Below are 14,103 nucleotides of genomic sequence, written 5' to 3' on the forward strand. Positions count from 1 at the left end.
AATAGCTCCACCTCTCTTCACTTTTATTCCCGGTCTGTAAAACAAAATAATAATACCTACCTCACAGGAGTCTTTAAATGATCCAATGATATAATGTGTTCACGAACATCACCCTGTTGATTTCTCAGGCTTTACGAGAACCAAAGTGTTTATACATACACAAATCAAACTTGTGATGCAAATTATTTACAATGAGAGGTTGTACATGCAAATGTGTAGAACATACCCATGCATATCAATACATTTACTATAGAACTGTAGCATCTTTTTTTTTTTGAAGACATCGGGTACAATTCAGGGTTAGGCACATAAGTGGCCACTGTACAGTACAGTTAGGGCCTCCCCTTGGTCTCCTCTTCGCCTGGTTTAAGGTTGGGTAGCCTTATTGACGTTACGTGCAGCATTTTAATCCAACCTTCCCACCAAGGCAGGAATTGTCCCTGCAAGGCCCTTATAGGCAATCCCCCTGCCCTGATGTAAACACTCTGGTGGCGGACAGTCCACTCCCTCACAAGGAGATTTATTCCATGTTTGAACAGCTCTAGCCACAAGAATGTCGCTTCTGCTGCCCCCTTTTTAATTTCTCAAATTCTCGATCTGTTTTCTGGTGCTATACAGGACAGGCCTGATGTCTCTTCCACCTGACAGCTCCGGGGTTATTTAAAGAGCCATACCCCAATACACGCAGACACACACATTCACATAATAAATCACAGGTATATTTGAATCCCCGGTGTAGCAATTTTACGTAGGAAGCTTATTTACATTTACATGGCTCACAGATGAAGAAACTAAGTCTCAGAGAAGGTAGTAACCTGTCCAAGGTCACCCAGTTAGTAACAGAAGAGCCAAGATTCAAATGCAGCTCTGCCAGGCTCCACGATCCATCGTCTTAACTACGCCACTTTGCTTGTAAATATTTTCTTCTACAAGGCAAACATTCTATTAGCCCAGTTCCTCGAGTCCTTCCTCATATGAAACATTTCCCAGTCCTTTCTTTAATCTTGCTCCGTTTATAGGGCTCTCTCAATACCTCTGTTTGGATGTGCCAGTCACAAGATGAACTACATTCAATGACCAATCCTGTAGGTCAGCAATTCCAGGCCGTCTGACGATAATTGCCTGGGAGGTTTGCTCACCCACCTCTCCAAAGGTAAGTTCATGCTTTCTTCTTTCTAGAACTGCTTGTCCCTCCCTCCCGCTCTCATCCTCAGCAGCTGACAGCCGTGCCCATCCTCCTTAAGAAAACAAATGCAAACCAAATGGAGCTCCCTCAGTCCCGCCAGCCCACGCAAGAACCCACCTGCAAAGTGTCCACCCTCTCTGCCATCTCTCTCGTCACATCTCTGCCCCACCCCTGTGCCTGGCATTTGTGTCCCTGGCTTCTCACGGACTGCCCTCTTGAAATGTAACCCTCTTTCCTCCGTGTCATTGTCCTCTCTCAGTCTAATGATTCATGTCCAGGGGAACAAAAGTAGCATTTCCCGATTTAAAAAGAAAGGGAGGGCCGGACTCGGTGGCTCGGCCTGTCATCCCGCGCCGCTGGGAGGCCGAGGTGAGTGGACTGCCTGAGCCCGCGGGTTCGAGACCCGCCTGGGCAGGCGAGACCTCACCTCTACAATAAAATCAAAAAATTAGCGGGGCGTGGTAGGGCGCACCTGTAATTCCGGCTCCTCAGAAGGTGGAGGCGGAAGGATCGCCGGAGCCCAGCGGGTCGAGGCTGCGGTGGCCCAGGTGGTCGAGGCTGGGCCATCGTGAGACTCCAACTCCAAAAAAAATTAAAAAAAAAAAAAAAAGAAAAGAAAAAGAAAGGGAGGAAGAAAAGAAGGAAAGGAGAGAAGGAGATGGGAAGGGAGGAGCAGGGACAGGAAACAGCTTGAACTTTCGACCCCATTTCCAGCTATTGAGGAAAGATATCGTAGCCCCCTGCCCTATCTATCCGATCACTCCAATAAGCTTCAGTTAACTGCACATCCTGTAAGTGTGCTACCCCTCTATCCTCATGGTCCACGCTTCCCTCATTCCCTTGGCTCCAGTCACATTGGTCTCCCTTGTCTATGCCAAAAACTTCTCACACTTGTTGGCACATTACAACTTCATCTCATGAGTCAAGTCTCAACCGAAATAGCATCTTCTCAAAAAGGTTCCCCTCTCCCCCCCTAACCCGGGCACATTCTCTTCATAGAATGTATGACTCTCTGAAATGATTATCTGTCTTCACCTCCTCGTTTATTCTATCTTTTTTCACGGGAATGAGAGCAAGAATCTCACGTGTCTGTTCACCCGTGTATCACCAGTGCATGGAACAAAACCTGGCACTCTGTCCTCAATAAATATTCATCAAATGAGTGAATGAACTCAAAAAAATGACCAACAGGATTCATAATGCAACAATTGTCCTAATCACAACCATTGTCTTAGATCTGGCTAAATCATTTTCTCAAGCATTACTCATTTTATAAAAGGAATGTAACTTAATGGAAGTCAAACTTTGTAAGCATCTACTCTGTGAAGGCCCTACAGTAGATGTTTTGGGTGACACAAGAGAAAATATTGTCACAATTCTTGTCCCCTGTTAGAAATGGTAGGGAAAGAGATATTCAGAAATAGTGGGGATATTCTTGAAAGTTTACCCTCATAGAATCATAATTTTGAGTGTTTTGAAACTAAAAGTTTGGGAGGTGATGTGACAACTAAAATAAACATAAGGGTGATTGTAAGGATGCAAAACACTGCAGAATTTCCAAGGATGCTGAGGAAAATACTTTTTAGAAAGGATCTGAGTAGACTTTTTGAGCTAAACCTAGAACAGTGCATTTAATTTTGTCAACCACACAGTCACACAAAAGCACACACAAATGGAGATAAAGCATGACAAGACGAATCGGCAAGAATGAAGATGCTCCTTGCAAGGTGGGGATTTCCCTAAGCCTCTCTCAGTGACCGCCAGTGGTCTGACCCACCCGAATGTCCCCCAGAGCCTTGAAAGTCCACGATCCTGCATGGATCATCCTCAAGTTCTAAGTTCTCAGAATTTCATTCAGACCTGAAAAATGTCCACACCTTGCTCTGTCTTTAGGTGGACTCAGAAGGATCTTCTCCCTCAGAAACAGCAGGTTTGGCTACATACACTCAGGCACACTCAAAAACACACTGAGAGAGGAAGCTTTCAGAAGCATTTTGAAAAGGTAAAAACCACTGCATCGATATAAGATGTTGTTGTTTAAAAAGTAAACCAGTTTGAGGAGAACAATTATTGAATGGCCCCAGCATCAGTGATTTGGGATAAGTGAGTCCAAAGAGATGAAGCATATTTAATGTAATTACACATCCATTTCTTGTGAGGTACAACCACGTGAAGCATTACTAATCCCCAAAGAGATACCTGCCGGGAGCACTACGGAAAACAGCTGTTTGGTCCACAAGAAATGAACCAAGTGATTTCAAAGTACTGCAGGCATTCAACCGCCTGATTCCCAGAGTCAGAGCCTGTCCACGAAGCCCAGGATTTACAAGGAATTAAAGAGGATTCCATCAGAAGGGACATTTGTTTGGAGCATAAATCACCCTGCCAACTCATTTGTTATTGTAATAACCTCTCTCAGCGTTTCTATTCTTGGAGAGGACTTCTTTTCCAATGAAAAATGACGTACCTGATTACTTGCATGGGACTGGGCGTCATACTCGTTTTGGCTTCTTGTTTGAGTCAGTGAGAGGGCCAGAGAAAGGCTCTTACATCCTTGCATGGCTCTCGATTACAGTTAATGGAGTGCATGGGTTTATGAGGTGTTGGAGAGCTGAAAAACAAGGGTTGTAATTGTGGAAGCTATGCCAGTTCTTCAGGTACATTCAAGAAAGCGTCAAGGTTTCAAGCACTAAAAATAATTAAAACGATCTCAGAAACTGTTTACGTTCAGCAAGGATAATTACGTGAGCCTGTAACTGTTTCCCATCATATTAGAATCCCTTAATAACCTATATTTTATTTATATCTAGTTGCTAAGTTTATTAGTGCTTATTATAGGATATGTTCTTAATTTTATGTTTTACAAAACAATTTGAATAATTGGAATTACTTTTGTGAATCTTTCTCCACTTGCAATAAGATGGGTGAATTTATAAAAAGCCATTTTCGAAACATGCTAACAGGTGCAGGAAAGATTGACAGAGCAATACGAGAAAGTATTCTTAATGTAGGCTTTCCAAGATTTTAAATGAAATTTCTTTAATGAGTGCATATCATTTTTAATAGGCCTGGTTTACTACTCAGGGAATGCTGAATGTAGAATGTAACAGTATATTTTATTTAACAATAACTATAATCAGAGTTATGTGATACATAGATTGTATATAAAATGAAAATCAACTCGAATCAGATTAGTTATCTGAAAAAATGTTTTTTCAAGAAACAGTGGCAGAAAACGAAAACCAACAGAAGATAACAATTTTAGATTATTGACAGAAATTTCCAATTACAAGAACAGATTTTTTTTTTAATGTTCCATCAAATCAGGAGGCTTTTAAGCTTTTAAGCTTTACTATGGGCCTATGACCTTGGTCCTGTCACCAGTTGAATTTAGTAACTCAGCCAAGTCTTCCTAAGCACTCAGTGTTAGCCCACTGCTGGGGACACAAAGAATATGGCGCGAATTTCTACCAAGAGGAAGCTATCCATCCAGAGGACGCAACATTTAAACGTCAATCAAGGATTGGCCTTGTCTTCCAATTACATCACTCCTCTCTACTCAGCTGAGATGTGGAACTGTTATTTTTTAAATCACTGTGTATGAGTTACCAAAATTCTTTCTGATTTTCCTTCACAATCTTTCAAGCCAAAAAGAAATGTTAACTGAGTAAGGTTCTCAGAACTGAACTCTGATGTGAGACCTCTTGGAAGTTTCCTTTAAGTTCTGAACATAAATTGAATTACCAAGAACTCTATTCATTGAAAAATACATTATATTGCATCATGTCCTTTTCAAATAGAGTGAAACTTGCTTATATTAAATTTCTAGGAACCCAAGGAAAAAATTTGATATAGGATGGAATTTGATATACTGTAGAAATATTACATGTGCATGTAATAGGCCTGGGCTTCCAATTTGATTGCTATACACAGGGCTTCAGTACAGGTGGGTTCAATATTAGGGGGTTTCATTGAATTTGCATTCGTGTTTTTCAGGACATAGATGGTATGCGTTTCCTCAAGGTAAAAATCAGATTCATTCCTGAGTCTAGGAAAGCTAAATATTCATGGAAACAGGAATTCTTGAAGGAATTTGACCAGATGAAAGTAGTGTAAGCAATCTAGTTTTCACTTCATTCCACTTTAATATTAATTGAATTGACTGGAGTTGAGATTATTGAATTCTAGAATGGCATCTCTCTCTTTCTCTGACTCTGTAATTCACTGGCCTCTAACTTCTCGATCCCTTTCTTTCATTTAACATTTTAATACTCCTCTGAAAGGAAGTGTTAAAAAAGGAAATTGCCAAAAGGTTTTCTCATGTGAAGAAATTGTTTGTTCCTAAGAATATCCCAAGTCTTGGAAAATCACCAAAGTAACAAAAAGGTAGTGACTTCTAAAACTGAAATAAATCATAATACTAATGCGTGCATAAAATGTGCCACTGCCTTAAATTATAGACACCGAAAATTATTAGCATTGCACAGATTATGGGACAAATTTTTATTGTTCCTGTTTTTGAAAAAATCCTGAACCTGAATACCATCATCATACTGATTTGAACTTGGATGGGAGGAACAGAGTTTTAGAAATCTTTCTCTCCCCCATGGGAGATTCTAGCACAGGCATGCCATGGAACCAATGCTCTTTACTGCAGGAATGGATGGGTGAACTAAGTATATAAGAACCCTTGGGTACTTTGACAATGGCACTTTGACGAGGACACTTTGACATATGCTACATTTACATGAAAGAGCAAAAAGTTAATATCATAGTTTTTCACCACATGGTTCTGTAACCCCTTCTAAAATCTAGTTATGTTACCCAATATTCAGGCCAGCAAATGTAAGGAAATAAATAGAAAAAACGTTTTGGGTATTATCACAGATTGGTCTCCAAGCAGATTAGGAATTCTGAGTCATTCGCCATTTAAAACAAGACGAGTCATGCACATATATAAACTCATACTAATCTCTGTCACCTGAAGTATTTTACATAGTTGCCTCATAAGTAATTTTTATCATCAAAACATGTTATAAGCCGGGCTCGGTGGCTCTGCATGTAATCCCAGCGCTTTGGGAGGCTGAGGTGAGTGGATTGCCTGAGCCCGCGGGTTTGAGACTCGCCTGGGCAACTTGGTGAGACCTCATCTCTACAATAAATCAAAAATCAGCCGGGCGTGGTAGCACGCGCCTGTGGTTCCAGCTCCTTGGAAGGCTGAGGCGGAAGGACCGCCGGAGCCCAGCAGATCGAGGCTGCGGTGGCCGGGAGCGGCCACTGCACTCCAGTCTGGGTGACAGAGTGAGATTCCAACTCAAGAAAAAAAAATATATATATATATGTATACACAATACTTCGCTACCTAAGCTCTTCTTTATACATAGGACTGGGCTAGGGACCCGGGACTTTTAGAGGAAGCTGCTGTCTTCTGAGCTCTACATATCTGGTTTACCTCACATAGTGATGTACTAACGAGGGAGGTGAGATCAATGATTGACCTAAGTGGCTGGTTATTTCCCTGAAGTGACAAGCCGTCCTGGGCAAAACCGTGGCTCAAGGAGCATCACAGAGCCTCAGCTTCAGCAATACACAAAGGAGGCAAAATGGATATATCTGAGGAGCATGCAAGTGAATGAACACATAGAACATAGAAAAGTGAATGGTTGAATAAATGATGCAGAGTTAATGCAAGCTTTGCTCATGGGTCCAGGAGAAGTTTTCCTAAGACAAACTTCCTCTCTCTTGCTGACTCCCTCCCCATCTTTTCACTTTGTCATTCTTTCTCTCTTCCTCTCTCTCTCTCTCTCTCTCTCATTCTTTCCCTCCCTTCCTCGCTCCCTTTACCCTCCCCCTCTCTCTCATTCTCTCTCTCTCTCTCTCTCTCTCTCTCTTCCTCTCCCCTTCTTCCTAATCCACTCTCCACCCCACCCTCAACCCACACACCCCGGCTTTGATGGCCAAAATACAGTCTCTGTAGATACCTGCATTTCAGTTGTCCAACTGTCCTGTTTCTAACAGCAAATTCAACAGGAGAAACGCCACACATTCACCAGAAGCCTCAGACTCTCTTGCTGGACCCAGGACCCAGACCCCTCGTTGCCAAGGGTCTGATCTGAGCACCTCACTATATCGACCTAAGTGCCTTTCTAACCTCTGACTGACCTCAGCCGCTGCCAACCCTCCCTCTCTGGATCAAGCCTGGCCCCTGATCTAGTTATTCCCAGAGACAGCCAAAAGCAGTCGTGTAGAGGCCACAAACGAAATACACTGAAGTCCATTAAGAATCACCTAAAATGTCAACACAATTTGGAAGTGGGCTATTAGCAGTGCATATGTGAAGTTGACAGCACTTGTGATAAGCAGGGAAAACAACAATGAATACTAATGTCTTATATTTGTATAGCACTCTGTTGAGATAGGCAGAGGGGGTATTGCTGTGAAAACACTTGGGTTCAGAAGGGTTAAATATAGGAGGCAAAACAAAAACTGGAATTCGATCCTTGAACCCACAAAGTCACTGTTCTATACACCCTACAGCATGCCCCTTGGGATACCACTGGACAGTGCTCCTAAGATACTCAGGCTTTCAGGGTACATCTTAAAATAAAATAAAATAAACTCAGGCTTTGAGAACTTGTCTTTAAAATGCTTGGAGCAGTGGCTCACACTTATAATCTCAGCACTTTGGCAGGCCAAGGTAGGAGGATTGCTTGAGCAGAGAAGTTCGAGACCTTGGCTCTACAAAAAAAAAGTTTTAAATTAGAAGGAAGCGGTGACATGTGCCTGTAGTCCCAGTTACTCAGGAGGTTGAGGTGGAAGGATTTCCTGAGCCTTGGAGGCCAAGGCTGCAGTGAACCACGATCGGGCCATCGCATTCCAGCCTGGGCTGGAAGGCCAAGTGAGACCCCAATTCAAAATGAAATAAAGCAAAATGAAATAAAATAAAATGAAATGCTGTCATTTCTCCAGTGTGGCCTGTTAATCCCCTGCATTGGCTGTGAGGGATGACTCTTCACACACCCATATTCTCAGACCTTACCCCAGCAGATAGCATCAGAAGAGGGCCAGGATTTGCTTTTTAACCAGCACCCCTAGGTAACCGATAAACCCACACTAAGTGAGGCAGAGTGTGTGAAGAGCCGTTCCTATCTGAACAGCAGTCGAAGCATGGTCAGCATGACCTCTCATCCTGAGGAGAAGCCAAAGAATCAGGACGCCTGGGAGGTTCCATTTCTCAGCCTTGGAAGCCAAGTAACAGAGGCACTTCATCCTTGAACATGGATGCTGGAGACAGACTTTGTAGGTTCAAACCCCAGTCGCTTACAATGTGACCATTTGATCTCTGTATACTTCAGTTTTCTCGTCTGTAAAACAGAGATAATAATAATGTTATTATTATAACTCATAGGATTAAAGAGTGAGATTAAAGAGTGTCATACCTTTTTTTCTTTCTGAGTTGGAGTCTCACTCTGTCACCCAGACTGGAGTGCAGTGGCCGCTCCCGGCCACCGCAGCCTCGACCCGCTGGGCTCTGGCGATCCTTCCACCTCAGCCTTCCGAGTAGCTGGAACTACAGGCGCGCGCTACCACGCCCGGCTCATTTTAATTTTATAGTAGCGATGAGGCCTCGCCAAGTTGCCCAGGCGGGTCTCAGACCCGTGGGCTCAGGCAATCCACTCAGCCTCCCAAAGGCATGGGATTACAAGCTGAGCCACCGAGCCCGGCTAGGAGTGTCATACCTTGAGCGATTATCACAGTACCATAAGAAAGGGATCGTCAGTAGTGGGAAACTGCCAGGGGAGTGAGGGTAGAATTGGCAGTAGTGAGAAACTGCCAGGGGTGGGGGGCATACCTCATCAACAAGGTTACTTGCATAATGAATATTTGTATACCTAACCCTGAATTATACCCCACATCTTTAAAATAAAATTTTTTTTAAATAGTTAAATTTTAAAAAGAGTGCCGTACAAGTAAAGTACTTAGAAAAATGTCTAGCACCAAGTAGTTATTGAATGAGTATTGGATGTTAATGAACAAAGATCTTCCTGATTATAGATCTTTGAAGTGGCACACAGAGATAACAGCCAACACAGGCTCATGACATTTACAGCACCTAGCACAATACCTACAACTATATTCTTTCTATAGTAAGCATTCTCTATATATTTATTGAAGGGTAAAATGGTGCAAAGTCCAACATTTTACTTGGATGGACAATTTTAAAATGAACTAGATAAAATCAAGCCTCCATTCGAATTCCCAAACTTTGAAGTCTGTCCCGAGAAGAGGCAGACTATATATTGAGAATTGTGTTCGCCCTTGTTTTAATGAGCCTTCATGTAAATTCTAGCTGAAATCAGCATTCTCATCCTTTCCAGGGGTCATATAGGTGGTTCCCCTACTAAGCTGGGATCCTGTGCAAATAGGCACTTCAGCAATCCTGTTTTCCACCCAGTCCTCAGTTTCTCCACTCCCTCCTTTGTGAGTCTGGCACTCACAGCCTATCTGTGCTTTTTATGGCTTCTTAGTACAGCCATCACCCCTTGGATATTTTAGAGAGCAGTGTAATAAAATTTTCTGGAGTTATTCATTTTCTAAGAAATCATTGAGTTGCTGAGAAACTATTTGACGACAAAAAGTTTGTAAGTTCTCGACTTAAACACACACATATGAGCGCACCCAACAATATTTTACTCATTATACTATTTGAAAAAGCATAAAGAGAAGCTAGCACTCTGCACATGGTAAAAATGGCAGCCATTTGAAGCCACCCATGAAGATGCTAAGACCGAGCTCTTGGAGAGCTGTGGATATTTTCAGCATGGGCAGGAAAGAGCAAGTTTCCCTAAAAGAAAACACATTGTCAACAAGGGAACAGGTTGCTTCTATTGTCAATGCCCTAACAACTTTCTTAAATTAGCTTTTTAAGAGAATCCTTTCTGCATGCTTGATGACGCGCAGACCACCCAAGTTAATTTGATACAAATGCAATTTAAAAGATTCCATGTGTGTCTTAGAGAAGATTTGGGTATGTGGGGTTTGAGGTCTCTCTCTCTCTCTCTCTCTCTCTCTCTCTCTCTCTCCTTTAAAAAAAAAAGTAGCACAAGTTCTTTACCATACAGATGCTTTTGAAAGTAAGGATTTTCTGTTTGGTTACTTATAATCTAAGATAACTTTTAAAGTGAGTGAATTTTACAATCTCTGTTACCATCACCATTAACAACAAACACAAATCAAGAAGTCAGTTCTTCCATTGAGTATATGGACATAATTTCAACTGGAGCCCATAGGAGTCAGTTAGTTAAGATGGTGGTTAGTAGGTGACGTACTTAATTTCACATCTTGAAAGTTAAGATGTTTCATTCATGAAAATAAAAGTGAATTCTCTTATCTAAGGCTGAAATCAGAAAAGGAATTTGAGTTGTTCCATTTCAACCTCTTTTGAAGGATGAGGCAGCTGAAATTACGACCTTCAGTGCTGAATCTATGCCTCCTTGACACTTTCCTAGTATTCAGTAGATCATTCAAAAGTAGTTGGCAATCCAAGAGAATAAGTTGTAGGTGGTTTTGTTTAACTTGTTTTTACCCACCATGTTTAATAATGGATTCAAATTTTCTTTTTTTCTTCTTTTTCTTCCATATAATGTCAAAATCATAGCATAAAAATTTCCAGGGCTTAATTAGTCTATCATTACATAAATGTGCCAGAATTTGAGATTTGATTCTGTCTTCAAAACATCCTTAGAAAAAGTGGAGAATGTAGGGCTCTGAGTTAGACATTTTTAGGTTAAAATTCCAGTTCTGTTTCTGGTTCTCTTTGAACTTTGGAAAAGTTAGTTAACTTCTTCGTTGGTTAATTTCTCTGGCCAAAAATCGATATAAGGCCATTGTAAGAATTAAACGGGGTAAACTTTGTGAAGTATGTGAGTGCATGGTGAAAAAAATTATTGTAGTTCAAACGGGTCAATTCTGCAGAGAGGTCTTGAGCACTCAGGATTCCCAGGTACGGTCAGTGAGCCAGCCCCCAAGCCTCTAATCTCCCAGAATGCAGACCTGTTCTCAGTGTCTGGCTGAGAGTATAAGGAAGTCAGTCTCTTCATCAAGATGACTCACTCATGCGATTGTAACAAAAATGAGACTAGAGGAGACGATGAAATGAAATGGAAAGACAAAGTCAAGAGTGGACAGATGCCGGGCTCAGTGTTTCAGCACTTTGGGAGGTGGAGGCGAGTGGATTTCCTGAGCCTGCAGGTTCGAGGCCCACCTGGGCAACTGGGCGAGACCTCGTCTCTACTATAAATCAAAAATTAGACGGGCATGGTAGCGCGTGCCTGTAGTTCCAACTCCTTGGAAGGCTGAGGTGGAAGGATTGCCAGAGCCCAGCAGGTCGAGGCTGCGGTGGCCGGGAGCGGCCACTGCACTCCAGTATGGGCGACAGAGTGAGACTCTGACTCAAAAAGAAAAAAAACATTGACAGACTTGTGAACCATAAAGAAGAAAATTAGGGTCTACAGCATTTTCATGGGCTTTACTCAAAACAAAACAAAAAAAAAGCCAAGAGAGAAATATGCCCCTAATTTAAAGACGAGAGGCCAAGTTAAATAAAAGTGAGCCATGACGCTGTCAAGGGCCGGGCACAGTGAGTGGCTCATGCCTGTAATCCCAGCACTTTTGGAGACCAAGGTGAAAGAATTGCTTGAGCTCAGGAGTTCAAGACCAGGCTGGGCAAAATAGTGAGACCTACAAAAATAAAAAATTAGCAGGATATGGTGATGTGCACCTGTAGTCCCAGCTACTTGACCAGAGCCCAAGGTCGAGGCTGCAGTGAGCCATGAGCATTCCAGTCTGGGCAACAGAGTGGAACCTCAACTAAAAAAAAATAAAAAGCTGTCAAGGAAAGACACCCCTTAGGTACCTTAGGTAGAGAAGCTCTAGCTAAGGCTTCTTTAGACACGTCAGAGAAAAGTGGAATTGAGAGCTTGGAGAAGAAAATTGTTAGGGTAAGTCATCAGACACAAGTTGTGGTGGCCTTTGATTCAGTATCCGAACACAGTGTACCCCAGAAAAGGATTCTCTCTGATGTTTTACACGGATTGCCTGGTCCGAATGAGGATTAAGAAGCAGTGTCACCAAAAAGTGAAGGAAAAAAACAAAAGAAAGAAGTTTCTTTAAGAAAAATGTCCCCGGCGCGGGAGGGAGCAGAGCAACGCAGGCAGCCACGGAGAAAAGCAGCACCCAAGCTTCCTCCTCCTCTTCCTCTTCGCCCTGCTGGCGCTCACCTCCACGGTGGCCAAAAAGAAAGACAAGGTGAGGAAGAGCGGCCCGGGCAGCAAGTGATTGGAGTGGACTTGGGGATCCTGCACCCCCAGCTGCAAAGACTGTGGCCTGGGTTTTCGCAAGGTCACCTGCAGGGCCCAGACCCAGCGCATCCTCAGCAGGTTGCCCTGCAACTGGAAGACGGAGTTTGGAGCCGACTGCAAGGACAAGTTCAAGAACTGGGGGGCGTGTGACGGGGGACAGGCACCAAGGTCCGCCAGGGCACCTTTGAGAAAGCGCGGTACAACACCCAGTGCCAGGAGACCATCCGTGTGAGCAAGCCCTGCACCCCCAAGACCAAAGCTAAGACCAAAGCCGAGAAAGGGAAGGGAGAGGAATAGAGCCCCAGGCCGGGATGTCGAGAGGCCCCTGACTTTACTTGGGGCCCAGCCCAGACCGCCCTCCCTCAGGCCCGAAGTACTACCTGCCGGTGCCCCTGTCTACTCTTGGCTTTATCACTCATGCCCTGCCTCCCCGCTTCCCCGACCCCACCCCTAAGTGTCCAATGTTGGAGGGACAAGGGGTTCTGGGAGGCTGGAGCCTCCCCCAGGGGATTTGGCTCTCAGGACCCCTCTCCTGTTCTCCCTCACAAGAATACCATTACTAAGCCTTTGTTTTTTTCCCAGTAAAAAGAAAAGAAAAGAAAAATGTTCACTTCATTCTAATGCCTAGAGCTGAAATGATGTCTTGGATCAAACCTAGGATATACCAGGTTTTCACCTTTCTTGGCTGAACTCTACTCCGATAAAATTTTTTAAATTTATACTAATAATACATATGCCAAAGTCAATTCACTTTGAGAGGTTAAGTTAAATACTAAAATATGCAGTACAGTACCTTGTATCTAGGTGACGCCCAAAAGATCAGAGCGTTATTATTCTTGCTAAATAAATATCTTGATAGTCCAAAATTAATCTCCACTAAAAGAAATGCATCCCATCTCCATCACTCAGATCTCCATACGGCTGCTTAAGTCTATTCTACCATTAGCACAAAGGGGCATGAGTGGTGTACAATATTTATATGTTGCCATTTTTGAAGCTCCTCATGTAAGATTTCCTGATTTTTATTGCTGATGTGCCTTTGGATCCTTTGTTTGCTCTTCTGGGTTTTGTCCTAAATTATTTCTGTCCTTCCAACGCCACTCAGAGACTCCCTCTTGAACTCTTCCCACATCCAGTCCTCTCCTGTCTCTATACTCTTGACCTATCCACCACAACACTTCCAGTTTATTTACTGATGAGCTTTTTTTTTTTTTTAAGTCAGAGTCTTACTCCATCACCAGGCTAGAGTGCCATGGCACACTCAAGGCCACTCCAGCATCGACCTGCTGGGCTCCGGTCATCCTTCCGCCTCAGCCTTCCAAGTAGCCGGAACTACAGGTGCGTGCTACCACGCTGGGCTAACTTTTTAAATGTGGGTTATATCTAGCTGTACTTGTACTAATGTTAAAACGGGGATACTCTAAAAATGTTTACTAACACGTCTTAAAATAACAACCATCACCCTTTTGTGTGCTAACACATCTTCATGAAAACTAACTATACTGCAAAACAAAACAAGAGCAGTGGAAAGAATGATGTTGTTTTACATTCTTGCGA

General features: G+C 42.9%; 1 pseudogene; it reads left to right on the top strand.

Moving 5' to 3' along the window:
- Window positions 1-11,800: 11,800 nt before the first annotated feature.
- On the top strand, window positions 11,801-12,843 carry LOC103263203 (annotated as a pseudogene).
- The last annotated feature ends 1,260 nt before the right edge of the window (window positions 12,844-14,103 follow it).

Source organism: Carlito syrichta, unplaced genomic scaffold (genome assembly GCF_000164805.1).
Source record: "Carlito syrichta isolate Samal-C Ts95f unplaced genomic scaffold, Tarsius_syrichta-2.0.1 Scaffold304758, whole genome shotgun sequence".
Lineage (NCBI taxonomy): Eukaryota > Metazoa > Chordata > Mammalia > Primates > Tarsiidae > Carlito > Carlito syrichta.